Source organism: Pleurodeles waltl, chromosome 6 (genome assembly GCF_031143425.1).
Source record: "Pleurodeles waltl isolate 20211129_DDA chromosome 6, aPleWal1.hap1.20221129, whole genome shotgun sequence".
NCBI lineage: Eukaryota > Metazoa > Chordata > Amphibia > Caudata > Salamandridae > Pleurodeles > Pleurodeles waltl.
The window spans coordinates 380,400,763-380,415,268 of NC_090445.1; positions in this window are offsets into that span (position 1 = coordinate 380,400,763).

Genomic DNA, 14,506 nt, shown 5'->3' on the forward strand with positions numbered 1-14,506 from the left:
CCAGGTGTGAACTGTAGTCACTCCCATGGCCTGAGTTGTGAGACTACCAGCTTCAGAGTCACTCCTGGTGTGACAGACAGCCTTTCAAGCTGTAGAACAGAAAAGAGAAGGGTGTACATCAAATTAAGCAGCTCCCCAACATAAAACCTCAAACACCCAGACCCTAAATCACATTTAGGCCCTCATTACAACCCGGTGATAAAGCGGCAGTAATACAACCAACAGGCCGGCGGTAAAAAAAATGTAATTATGACAGCGGAAACCGCCCACACAGACAGCCACTTTAACCGCCACAGCAGTAGCAACAAGCACCGCGGTGGGAACCTCCAACAGCCAGGCGGAAGACAATGTACCGCCCACAGTATTACAACAGGCCTATCCACCACCTTTTCCGGGGCGGTACCGACGACATCAAAAGCACAGCAGAAGCAGAACACAGAAGGCAAAGGACTCACCTCTGGAGACTCAAGGAATAACCACAATGCCATGGAGCCCGAGTTGCACATCTTCCCCATGATTGTATACCTCCTCATTCACTACGAGCAGCAACGCCGGCGAAGACGACCATGGTGAGTTCTGCTGCCTAGCTCACAAGGGAGGGGGAAGGAAAAAGAGAGTGACACACACATGCAACACCCCCACCCCCACCACCATACACGCAAACAGATGCAGTAACATTACATATACACCCCTTAACCCTCAGGAACAAATGCAAGGACAAAAGGAAGTGATTAAAGTGAGTGTAATAAGGAAAAATATGAGAAACTTGTGCTTCAAAATCAAAACAGTATATACATATTTACAGATGGAGGCACACTGCCCAGTCCTCAATGTCCGTGGGCCACAGGGCCACATCACATAGGCCAAGGCCCCACTTGACTCCTGCAACAACACAGAGAGAACACTGCAGGGGCATCAGTTGGAAAATACACAGGCACCTCAAGGGGACGGGGAATGGTGGGGGCACCTCAGTCGGAAGATGGTACAATGCCGCGGGTCCTGGAGGGGGCTACATGCCCTGCGCGATGTCCTGAGGAGTGCAAAACCACAGTCTCTCAAGTGGGTGGTTTGCCCACTGCTTAGTCCTGGGGAGTGCAAAGCCACAGTCTCTCAAGTGGGTGGTTTGCCTACTGCTTGGTCCTGGGGAGTGCAAAGCCACAGTCTCTCAAGTAGGTGGTTTGCCCACTGCTTGGTCCTGGGGAGTGCAAACCCACATTCTCTCAAGGGGGTGGTTTGCCCACTGCTTGGTCCTGGGGAGTGCAAAGCCACAGTCTCTCAAGCGGGTGGTTTGCACACTGTTTGGTCCTGGGGAGTGCAAAGCCACAGTCTCTCAAGTGGGTGGTTTGCCCACTGCTTGGTCCTGGTGAGTGCAAAGCCACAGTCTCTCTAGTGGGTGGTTTGCACACTGGTTCTAGAAGGGGCCTTGTGCCCAGTGTGCTTCATCCTGGCAAGAAGGGGGTGAGTGGATGGCTTTTCCACTGGTTCTGGAGGGAGCATTGTGCCCTGTGATGCAGCACTTGAGGAGTGCAAGGGCACAGTCTCTCACCTGGGTGTCAGACCTAAAGGATTTGCAGGCTCCAGGATGCACTACAGCCCATGGAGGTAGGACTACACACTTCCTGCCAGTGGTGATGGCTGCTCAGTGGTGGCAGCGACGGTGCTGGTATCGGGGCTGGCAGTGGTGGGGGGAGTCTTCAGCCCTTCCCCTGCAGCCTTAGTCGGCTGCCCACTGGGGCTGCTGCTGCTGGCAGTGGTGCTGGTGGCGGTGCTGCCAGTGGTGGGAGGAGGCTCCAGCCCTTCCCCTGCAGCCTTGGACGGCTGCCCACTGGGGCTGCTGCTGCTGGCAGTGGTGCTGGTGGCGGGGCTGGTGGTGGTGCTGGTGGCATGGATGTCAATGGTGGGGAGAGGCTCCAGCCCTTCCCCTGCAGCCTTGCATGGCTGAAGCGCCATGGTTGGTGGTGGGGGCTCAGAACCAGTCCCAGCACCAGGCCTCCTTTCCTTCCTGCCTGCAGGTGCAGGACCTTTGCCCTTCCCCTTGGCAGATGGTGGTGCCTCCTTGCCATTCCCCTTGGCAGCTGGTGGTCCCTCCTTGCCCTTCCCCCTGGCAGCTGGTGCAGGCACACTGTCAGTGCTGATGGTTGGTTCCCTGGAGCCTCTCCCACCTGCAGTAGCTGCCGACATGACTGTGGCCGTGGACTGGGGGGCTGAGGTACTAGCCTGGTTTCTGACCACCCTGGCCCGACGTGAAGGATGGGGGCTTGGGTAGGGAAGAGGTCTACGGCTTCTTAGGGACACTGGGACGAGAAGAGGGTGAAGGTTTGGGAGTGGAGGAAGAGGGAGTGGTTGTTGGAGGTGTCTGTCTGCTGTGTTTGGGTGCAGGTGCATAGGCTGGATGCTGTTGTGAGGTGGATGGCTGTTGGGTGTCTGAGTGCTTGCGTTTGTGTACATTGGGTGAGGACACAGAAGACGTGTGCATGGATATGGGGGTGGTGACTGCCAGTGAGGGGTGTGTAGTGATAGGTGTGATGGTGATGGTGGTAGTGGATGAGGATGTAGTGCATGCAGGTGTGAGTGGAGACATTCCTGGGAGGGTGGTGGACGAGGAGGAGGAGGGGGACACAGTGGAGGCAGTGGATGTTGGTATGTCTGCATCTGGATGGAGTTTGTGTGAGTGCCTGTGGGATGATGTGTGGTGCTTGTGTTTGCCTGAGCCACTCCTGTGTGTTGTCTTGGGTGCATGCTGGTCTGAATGTGTGCTTGGCATAGGTTGGGGTTGAGGGGAATGGGACTGGGTAGAGGAAGTTGGAGTGGGGAGGCTAGAGACAGGGATGATGACTGCCATCAGGGAGGATGTCAGAGCCTGGATTTATCTCTGCTGGGCCGCCATGCCAGAGTGAATGCCCTCCAGGAATACATTTGCTTGTTGCAAATAGCCTTCCAGCCCCTGGATGGCATTCACTATGCCTGGGGCGAAGGAGATGCCCACCCTCCTGGGTTAGCGGGCACGGAAAACAACATGAGGGGCTGCTGTGGGGGCGGTGCTGGTATGGGGCTGGCGGCTGTACCTGTAGTTGGGATGGGCACAGAGGTGTCAGCCACCAGCAGGGAGCTTCCATCGGAGAAGGTATCACTGTCAGAACTGTCCCCTCCCGTCTCCGCCGTGGTGCTCCCCTCGCCCTTAGTCCCAGTGGTGCCCTCACCGTCGGTAGATTTGGCCTCATGGGCCCTGTGGGATGCAGCTCCCTCCATTGCCAGTGCCTCTGCTCCTGCGCCAGATGATGCTTATGCACATAAGGACAGGGTGATGAAACAAAAAGGGGGGGAAGAGACAAAGAACACACCTGGTCAATGGCAGCAACAACACCACCGTTGGTGTACACGACACACACACAGGGAACAACCCTATGTACTAGGCAATGCACTACCAGTGACAATGCTAGTCACCAGCCCATGGACAGGAATACCTAACACCAATAGCAGCATACCTGACATTCACAGACCCCTGCCCAGTAGTGGATGCATACTAGCTTGTTAGGAGGTGGTGTTCATCAGTCCCTGCCCAACATGAAACCTACCCTGCAATGTCCGGCCTGGCCTAGGGGCACCCACAGGCCCACATCCCCCACCCGGAGACCACAACACCACAAGCAAGTAGTATATTGCGAAACTGTACTCACCCCCTTGTGGCTGCTGTGATCTCCTCAAGCACCCATCCAGCTCCAAATAGACCACCGCCAGTATGCGGCCCTTCAGTGGGGTTAGGGATCGATGGGCACCCCTTCCTCATTGGAAAGCCATCCCTAGCTGGGCCTCCACCGTCTTCCTTGTCCAGCGTCTCAGGTCCTCCCATTGTTTGTGACAGTGGGTGCTCCACCTGCCGTAGAGACCCAGGGTCCGCATGTCCTTGATGATGGCACACCATATACCCTTTTTCTGATGGGCGCTGACCTGCAGAAAAAGATACATAGAAAAAGGTATCAGTCATACCGTCCGGCCTGTTACACTCATGGCCCACCATAGCCCTCACATCCCCTTACGCACAGACATTACCCACCATACATGCAGCACTCTTCCCAGAACCCTTCCACCAACCCCCCCACATGAGGCCCTCACACACAGCACTCCATGCATCCATGCCCCTTGCATCGTGCTCGCAGTGTACTCACCTGTTGGTCTGGAGGCCCATACAGCATTCGGTACTGGGGTAGGACCCCATCCACCAGTCTCTCCAACTCCACAGCGGTGAAGGCAGAGGCCCTTTTCCCAGTGACACGAGCCATGGTAGGTTCCAGACACAGGTCACAGTAGCACTTGCAGTGTAGGTCCTCTCCTGTTGAAGGTCAGGTAGCAAGTGAGTGAACATATAGAAAACGGCAGTGACGTCCGCGGCGGTGTGTACCGTCACTGCTGGCGTACATCACCATTGGCCACTTTAACCCATAGGGCCCAATGGTAACCAATGAGGAGTTGCACAGCGGTATTCAACCTCCTCCCGCAACGGTTCCACATGTCCATCCACACAGAACAGGCGTATGCCATTTCAGGGGGGGGCAGGCCATGGCACCTAACTGCGTCATACTACACATAGGCACCATTTGGGCCTATCCAACAACTTAATGTTACAGTCACAACATGCAATGCAGGGTAGTGTATTGAAATGTGGAATACTGACCAGCTGCTCCCCGTTTTGCCCCCTAGATTACAACCGCTGCGGATGAATAGGAGAGGGAGACATCCCCCCGTGTACAGCCCCCTGGTGGACTTGGCAACAATGGAGGACAGGCGCATCATCCTCACCTTTAGACTGTACAGGGCCACAATCACAGTGCTGTGTGCCCAATTGGAACCTGACCTGATTTCTGCTATCCGTCAGCCCACCGGGATCCCCCCTTTTGAGCAAGTGCTACCAGTGCTCCATTTCTTGTCAACTGGCTCCTTCCAAGTGACAGTGGGCTTGGCAGCAGGAATGTCTCAGCCAATGTTCTCAATAGTGCTGACAAGAGTGTTGTCTGCCCTGATTGAACACATGTGCAGCGACATTGTTTGCCCCCAGGTGGAGGATTTGGCCACAGTGAAAGCTGACTTCTATGCAATGGGACATATCCCCAATGGTATTTGATGGTACACATATTGCATTTGTCACCCCTCTGAGAAATGAACAGGTGTCCAGAAACCGAAAGAGCTTTCACTCGATGAATGTGCAGATAGTGTGACTGGCAGACCAGTACATCTCCCATGTCAATGCTAGGTATCCTGGCTCTGTGCATAATGCCTTTATCCTGAGGAATAGCAGCATCCCATATGTGATAGCTCAAGTCCAGAGGCACCGGGTGTGGTTAATAGGTGAGCCCAGGTTCCCACTCAGTGGATGTTAGTGTATGGGTATGGTGTGGGCCCTAAAGGTTAGTGTGTGTCTAACAGTTGTCCCCCAATATTTGCAGGTGACTCTGGTTACCCCAACCTCTCATGGCTACTGACCCCTGTGAGGAATTGCAGGACAAGGGGCAGGGGAACGTGACAATGAGGCACATGGGCAAACAGGGAGAATAATAGAGAGGACATTCGGCCTCCTGAAGGCCAGGTTTCGGTGCCTCCATCTAACAGGTGGATCCCTGTGCTACACACCCAGGAAGGTGGCAGGCGGCATGTTGCACAAACTTGCCTTGAGACACCAAGTGCCTTTTCTGCAGGAAGATGAGGCTGGAGATGGGCGTGTGGCAGTAGTGGACCCTGTGGACAGTGAAGATGAGGAGGCAGAGGATGAGGATGGTGACAGCAGAACAGCTAATATACAACAGTACTTCCAGTGACACACAGGTAAGACACTGTAACTTCACTTTGTATTGACAGTTTTGTATTTGACATTGTACATGGCAAGCAGATTCTCCCTATTCTATGGCCACTTACTGTACCCTTTGGCATCTCTATTTTCAGATATCTGTGCACCACTCTAGCACCTGGTGTGTTGACTGCAGCCAACTACAGGTCATTCATATGTATACATTACAGTACAGTTGTATTGCGATGTTTAAAACTTGTTAAACAAATATATAGTTAAATCATTTGACATACTCCATACCTGTATATTTTAAATGGTGTTTATTTAAGTGCTAAGAAGTAGAGGGGGTAGTGGAATGGGCTGGCTGATGGTGGAGGAAAGTCCAGGATAGAGTCCAGTCTATTTGTATCTCAGGTGCATTGTCTAAGGGGGCATAGGAAGGGGAGCAATGGCAGTTCAAGGTGGACAGGGTGACAGAGTGGGACACAAGGGTGACAATCAGGAGAGCCTTATTTCCTGGCAGGGGTCTTGGCAATGTTCTCTGGCTTCTGCCTGGATCGCAGGGACCGTTTGTGGGGTGGTTCTCCTTCTGCAGGGGGAGTGGGGCTGGTGGACTGTTGTTCCTGTGGCGGGCCTCCTGTCCACTGGCGGCAGCGGAGGTGGAAGGCTGTTCAACAGTGTGGTTAGTGTCAGGGACCCGGTGTTGTACCACTGCCTCCCTCATGGTGTTGGCCATGTCTGCCAGCACCCCTGCAATGGTGACCAGGGTGGTGTGGATGCCCTTCAGGTCCTCCCTGATCCCCAAGTCCTGTCCCTCCTGCAGCCGCTGGGTCTCCTTGTCAGAGTCACCAGATCCTCGGGGTCTGTGCATGTTCCCAACACTTCCACTACAAGACAGCTCCAATATTCTGATTAGATTTGTCACAGAGTCCAAGAGAGTCCAAGTGGGGAACAGCTGGGAAGGAGACCTGTAGGAAGCAAAAGGTTAAAACACACAACATCAAAATTACATCTCATGAAATCAGTAGTAGGCTATGACTCTAAGCATCGCCATTCTGAAAACATGAACAACCTAAGAATAGACTTAAAATGACTAGGCTTCAAGATGACTGAATACCTATGAGGAAATCAAGAGAGGTTAAATGAAACTTTCAAATTCAAATACTTTCCTTTGCATGAGAATCAGGAAACAATTTGAATAAGTTCTGAACCATCATATGAATCTTTTTTGAGAATACATATTAGGAACACAAAACATTACATCTAGAACTCTGGCCTTTTTGTTCTCTCAAAATGTTGTAACATGAATTGCGCACATTGCAGATTTTCACATAGGTAGTAAACACCATAGAAGGATTGTGCGACATGATAAACACAACGTAGATTCAAGGAATAAATCACGTGACTTGTCAACTCGAGTACTACCAAGTAAATGCCTTAGAATGGTAGCGCACAATGAATAACAGGAAAGAAGCACGAGGAAAGAATTGCATGTCTTGCCGATTCGAATGCCACCATGTAACTGCCAAGGAATGGTTGCGCCCAATGAATAACATGAATTAAGCACGAAGAAAGAATTGCGCGTCTTGCCGATTCGAATGCCACCATGTAACTGCCAAGGAATGGTAGCACACAATGAATAACATGAATTAAGCACGAGGAAATAATTGTGTGTCTTGCCGATTCGAAGGCCACCATGTAACTGCCAAGGAATGGTAGCGTACAATGAATATCAAGGGTTAAATCACAAGAAAACGAATCGCGCGTCTTGCCGATTCAAAGGCCACCATGTAACTGTCAAGGAATGGTAGCGCACAATGAATATCAAGGGTTAAATCACAAGAAAACGAATCGCACGTCTTGCCGATTCGAAAGCCACCATGTAACTGCCAAGTAGTGGTAGCGCACAATGAATAACATGAATTAAACACGGAGAAAGAATTGCGCGTCTTGCCGATTCTAGTAACAGCATGCAAATGCCACGAAACACCCAAGCGCACATTCACACGCGCAAGAGTAAATTGTTTATCATGCAAGAATAAGGCCCAAGAACTCGAGCGTCCTCGATAACGGGGTCGGGAGCCCAGCCCAACCTCCGTCTTACCGCCCTGATTAAGGATCACCAATGCAGAATGAAGGGCAGAGGCCTGGAAGAGCAAAGTAGGCCACCTGAACAGGAGCTCAGGAAGTTGCTGCTGCTCTGCACCTGGACCTCTGAATAGTGAGCACGTGGAGCTGGGCTGGCTCCCTTATATAGAGTCTTGGCCCAGCCCACAAACCACACCCAGGCATGCTTCAGGGAAAACTTCTAGAAGGCCTTGGAAGGGGACCACATCCTGACACAGTCTGAAAGCCTGCAGCAGTACATCACATGTGAACAGTATTAATATGCATGCTGAACACAAGTCTTCAAGATTAAACTCTGCAATGCAAAAGGTTAAACAACATCATATCAGCACAATGCATAAATTATGTTAGCTTGAAATTGCTAGGTTTTTGCATTCTAGTCGCCCATAGAGCGCGCACTGCCCTGATGTTGACACTGCTGCAACTTGTACAGTATCTGGACCATCGTCTCCTGGGAATGGTGGTATGCTCCCAGGATGTTGGTGACTGCCTCGTGGAGAGTTGGTTCCCTGGGCCTGTCCTCCCCCTGTCACACAGCAGTCCTCCCAGCTTCCCTGTTGTCCTGTGCCTCTGTTCCCTGAACTGTGTGCCCACTGCCACTGACCCCAGGTCCCTGATTGTCCTGTGTTTGTGGGTTTGCCTGGGGTCCCTGTAGTGGTGGACACACTACTGATTGGCGTGTCCTGGGGACAGAGGTATGGGCCCGCTGGGTGGGTGTTGTGCTAGTGTTTGCTGAGGGGGAGGCCCTGTGGTGGTATGGGAGTGTGCCTGAGTAACCGACTGTCCGGAGATCCTTGGTGGGCGAGGTTGGTCGTCCAGATCCAGGCAACCAGAGGTGCTGTCATCACTATGGGCCTCTTCTGTGGGGGGACTGGATGTTGCTGGCACCTCCTTTCTGGTGACGTTGGGTGGGGGACGTGTGGGGATGTAAATGCAGTGTTATTGTTTCTGCGTGTGACATCTTGTGCATGGGTGTGTTGGTCTGTATGGTCGTGATTGCCCTCTCAGCTTTGCCTTGTGTGAGTAGTGATTTTGTGATTCTCTCTAATGTGCATGCTTTAGCGATGGGCTTCCATGCAGGTCTGTGATGGGGGTCCATGCATTGGTGGTGCATGCAGGGCTTGATATTGGGATGAGCGGGATGTGATGGTGGGAGGTGGTGGAGTGATGGGGATGAGGGTAGGGGTGGGGTATGTGTTGGCATGCAGGTAGGGGGGTGAAAGTAGTATAGAGTTGACTTACCAGAGTCCAGTCCTCCTCCTACTCCTGCCAGGTCCTCAGGATGCAGTATTGCCAAGACTTGCTCCTCCCATGTTGTTAGTTACGGGGGAGGAGGTGGGGGTCCAACGCCAGTTCTCTGTACAACTATCTGGTGTCTTGCAACCACAGAACACACTTTCCCCCGTAGGTCGTTCCATCTCTTCCTGATGTCATCCCTTGTTCTGGGGTGCTGTCCCACGGCGTGGATCCTGTCCACGATTCTCCGCCGTAGCTCCATCTTCCTTGCAATGGTTGTCTGCTGCACCTGTGATCCGAATAGCTGTGGCTCTACCCGGATGATTTCCTCCACCATGACCTTCGGCTCCTTCTCCTTCTCCTTCTGGTGTTGTTTTGTTAGTGTGTGTGTATTTTGAGTGCGGCGGTATGTACCGCCAATGGTTTACCACGGTTGAATGTCCTCTGCAGTGATTTTTGGGTCATATATCTGTGGGCATAGTTCAGTTGGCGTAACGGTGTGGGTTTGGATTCCGCCAGTTTATCATTGACCTTTGGGCTGGCGGACTTGTGTGTGTATCTGTATAGTCACGGATTGCTATGTGTAGGTCATAATATGGCTAGCGGTAAACTGCAGCGGCGGCGGTATGTTAGCGGCAGTCGGCATGGAAGTTAGCGGGACTTACCTCCAATGTCATAATGAGGGCCTTAGTGTCTACAAATGAGCTACAAGAAGGGGAAGTTGAGACCCCAAAATGTCCCCATCTGCCAAGCAGCCAGTAACCAGGACTGGGTGCCTAGGCCAGCTAGTCTTCCTGCTGGGTGATGGGACTTCACCCTGGGAAACCAAGAGCCCCTGCTCTGGAGCCTAGCGCACATATACCTGCCTGCTTTTTAAGACACCGTGTCCCCTATCAGAGAAGGAAAAAGCGATAGTGGGAGCTAGGTCCAGTGAGGAGCCAACCAAGAGGACTCCCTTGTGCGATGTGAGATGAGGCGACTGTGCACTGAGCCAGTTGTTACCCCTGTGCAGGAACATGTTGTTACCTATGCAAGCGCAGGCCTTAGTGGTGACCATGAACTCCTGGAGAGAATTCCGTTGTATAGATGGCTGCACAGTGAAGACCTATGCCCTGCCAATGGGTACTACGGCAGCCCAGTATGTCAGGCAGGGTTGTCGGTTCCAGGTACTCTGAAATTCGAGCCATCACCCATAAAACTGAAGTTGGGACCTGCGAGTCGAAAGCAAGCACAGAAACCTGCCTTGACCTGTCCGGTGGATTCAGGAGGACGTAGAGAGAACATCGCCCCTTCACCAGTACTGAGTGAAGAGCATCAAGATCAATACTCCTCACCCCCCTGTATGGGGAGTGTTGAACCTTATGGGCCAACAGAAGCCAGGAGCATTTCCTGTCACTGTTGGAGCTGGCCATGCTGCTCAGAGAGAGCCTGCTGGGTGTTGTTGCACGTCCTGCATGCAGACCATCTTGACAGAGCAGGACTGGGGCATTGCAGATGCCTGCTTTCACGGCATCCACTGAGAAGCTGATCACTTCCTTGCATCCTCACTGCTGGAATGGGTAAGAACATGTCTGCTGGGCTTTTGGGGATTCGCCGCCAAAGGTGCTGTGGCATCACAGTCACTTTTGACTGCTTTGTAAGAGGCAGAGTGGACTCTTGAGTAAGTCCTGCTAGTGACCATTCCCTGGATGCAGCCACCAGTAGTTTGGTAATAACCCCAACCACATTTCAAGAAGAGTGTTGTACAGGGACTTGCTGGTTAAACACTAGAGCTTATAAATGTTGTATTACTTATTTGAATGCATAGAGTTAGAAATAAAATAGTTTGCTTTATTATAAAAACAATGACTATTGAACCACCTGTCCTGTCTGTGGTTCCTCAATAGTCTTGACAAAAACCTGAAAAAGATACCTGAGATTAGCTGTAACTAGTGCGCAAGCACTGCCTAACATTTATTTTTACACAAGTCCCAGAGAACTGGCCCGACAAGCAGACCTGTGATTTTTGTGATACTAGTGTTGTCGGTTTTAGAGTGCAGCTCATTTGCTAGACCTGCGCTGTTTTATCACCGGAGAAATCCAGATTAACCTAGAGTGCAGGCTTCCAGACCACCAGAAAGCACCTATAGCACTTAGCATCCAAACAGAGAATGAATAAGTAGTTCACAGCCATGGAATGGAATCGTCCCTTGACCCATAAGCAAGCAAAAGGGTATGCATTTGCTAGGTGCCTTAACAATGAGGGAATCAGAGGAGGACTTGTTTTCAATATTTTATGGAAGCAGAAATCGGTGATTCTCACTTAGAATTGTGCTTTCACATCATGATTGATGTCCTATTCTGAAAATTAAGTTTGGGTTTACGATCATCTGTGGGATCTCTCTCACTTTATCATTCTCCGATTTTAGTCACATCTGCATTATTAATTTTGAGAGAAAGTCCTCCGCACCATATATGGAATGAGACATTTGCCTCCTGAATGTGGTTAGTGAATGTTAAATATATTCAGATAAACTATACATTCTGAACCCTGCGCATAGAGTAAACTTCTCTCTTTGGAAGCCTTCATTAACCACGACTAATATCAGCCCTGGATTACTTTTAGATGAAGAATATAGCTGCACAGTAGGCCATCTCATACTGAATACATTTCAGAACATTTACGAGTACTTGTGGTATGAACCTTGCCTGGGTAAGCAAAAGCGAATCACTAGTGGGATGTCATGCTTTACGTGCTCCTCTGCTTCCTATTTAATTTATAGATTGTAGACCGTTCATTCATACTTGCAGAAATGTTGCATGCATTTGATATTTCAAATCAAACATAGGAAAATTTAATTTTAAAAGTAACCAGTATAGATAAGGAAAACGTAGAAAAGCAAATGAGGAAGAAAAAAAAAATATTCTAAGTTTACTGAGTCTGTAGTCTGAAAATATAATAGTTGTAAAACAGGGTATAAAATAGGTGATAAGAACAGACAGAAAATGTGAGAAGTAACTAATATAGACCTGGAAGGTTATAGGATCTTGTGTCAGTCTGGCAGTGCAGTTGGATGTCTGTTGAAACCAACAGGTATTTTCGAATTTACTAAAGCCACACAAAGTTGATGAAAGGTGAATCTCTGGACACATACAATTTTGTACTTTAGTCGCAGCTTCAAAAATGGTTGTAGAATTTTGGAAGATGTTCATGGTAAAACAAATTTGCTAATCTTCAGATGCCAAAAACGTTTGCTGCTTCAGTACTTGTGCCTGATAGGATATGTATTGTAGTTTCAATAAAGTGACAACGTTTAGAGTGCAGCCAGTTCAACTGAAATAACATGGCTGTGTGGTCATATTTCAATCGTGTGGTCATATTTCTGTAGTGCAGAAAATGAGATAGGATGCAAAATGTAGACCTGCTTTCAACAGTAGACGGGGCAATGTAGACATATTATCATTACCACTGTTCAGCCATTGCAAATGTATAGCTTGGATGGTGGTACAAAGTTAAATGGCTTGTGATTGTATTCGATTTTCTTTCTAAATAAAACCTGAAGTTTGCAAAAGAAGATGCTTTTGCTTATTTGTGCTTGAAAATACAGAAATACATACATTGTGTAACCCAGACATTTCCAACAGTGAAGCGGAAAGGCATGTGAAGACAGCAAAGTAAGGCATTGTTGCATAACAAGTTAGACATGTGAGCAGTTTTGCATAATTTTCTGCAGGGATGGGATTTAGGTAGCAGCAAGACATCCAATTTTGACAGTAAGAGTAACAGTGAGACACCCCTCAATCGGAGGACCTTCACAAGCTATGACATCCAAAGATAGAATTGAGGGTCTTTGTGGTACGTGTAAATGGAGATGCCCATGCCCAACAGTAGGAGGCTGGCTTGGTTTGTAGTGGGTACCATGGGTACTTACACCTTATACCAGGTCCAGTCATCCCTTATTAGTGAAGAAGAAGTGTTCTAGCAGCTTAGGCTGATAGAGGTAGCTATAGAAGAGCAGCTTAGGCTGAACTAGGAGACATGCAAAGCTCATGCAATACCACTTATAGTTACACAGTACTTATACACAAGTAAAGACAATACTCAGTGTTACCAAAAATAAAGACACAGACAAAATATCTTAGAGACAATACTCCTTCTGGAGGTAAGTATTATTATACACAATATGTACACAAGACCCCAAAGTTAGACAAGTAAATAGTCATAGAACAATGCAAGCAATAGGAAATGCTGTAGATTGCAATGGGAGAAAATAGCTCTAGGGGCAACACAAACCATATACCAAGAAAGCGGAATGCGAATCACAAATTCCCCCTAGACAAGTGTAGTGTGTGCAGAATCACTGGGAGAGTATGAATCCAGTAAAGGTAAGTAAATTACCCCACCCCAGAGCCCAGAAAAGCAGGAGTAAAGTACTGCAAGTTTCCTTAGGACTCACTACACCTCATGATTGGGATTTTGCAGCAACGGACCAAGTCTGCAAAGAACAACTGCTGGATTCCTGGACCTGAAGACCTGCAAAGGAAGGGGACCAAGTCCAGAAGGGGAAAAGAAGTTCCACGAAGGACAGGAGCCCCTGCCAACCCAGAAGAGGGTGCAAAAGAATAGTCCACGGTTAGTCGAAAACTGCAGGAATGCACCCTAGGAACATGCCAGTGGGTTCCTGCATGATGTAAAGGATGTCCCATGACTTGAAGATGGTTGCAGATGTGATTTCATGTTGGAAGTCGTCAACAAGCCTTGGTTATGGCAAAAGTGCATTTTGCATCAAAATGTCACTGGATGGACCCAGGAGGGACCTGGGGGCCTCAACTCTGTGTGAGGAGGAAGAGGGGGCTCTCAGCACTTTAGAGAGGCCTCAGGATGCCAGCCACCACCCCCGGAGGTCCCAGGTCACAGGGACAAAGGGGGTTCAAAATGTGGTTGATGCAGCACAACAAAACAAGGTACCACGCCGCTGGAGCGAGTTGAGCATTGCAGGATGGAATCCTGGTGACCTGGGCCAGGCTGTGCGTGAAGGAATTTTGTAAATAGTGCACAGAGGCCTCAGGAGGTGAAGAAGACACAGTACACAGGGATACCATCGCTCTCAGGGATGGCAAGGTCTTACCTCCTCCAAATTGTGTCAGCAGGACCTCAGGACAATCTATGTCGACGACGTCCACCCTCTGTGTCCTTAGGAGCATGCTTGTCGCTATGAGAGGAGTCCAAGGGTAACGGTTGTAGTCTTGGAAGGTGCCTGCCTGGAGCAGGGGAGTGACTCCATCACTCCACAGGAGATTTCTTCGGCCCTTCTGGTGTAGGATGAAGACAAGGAGTCCCCAGAGCGTGTACACCATGGAAACTGTTGCAGTTGCTGACCTGGA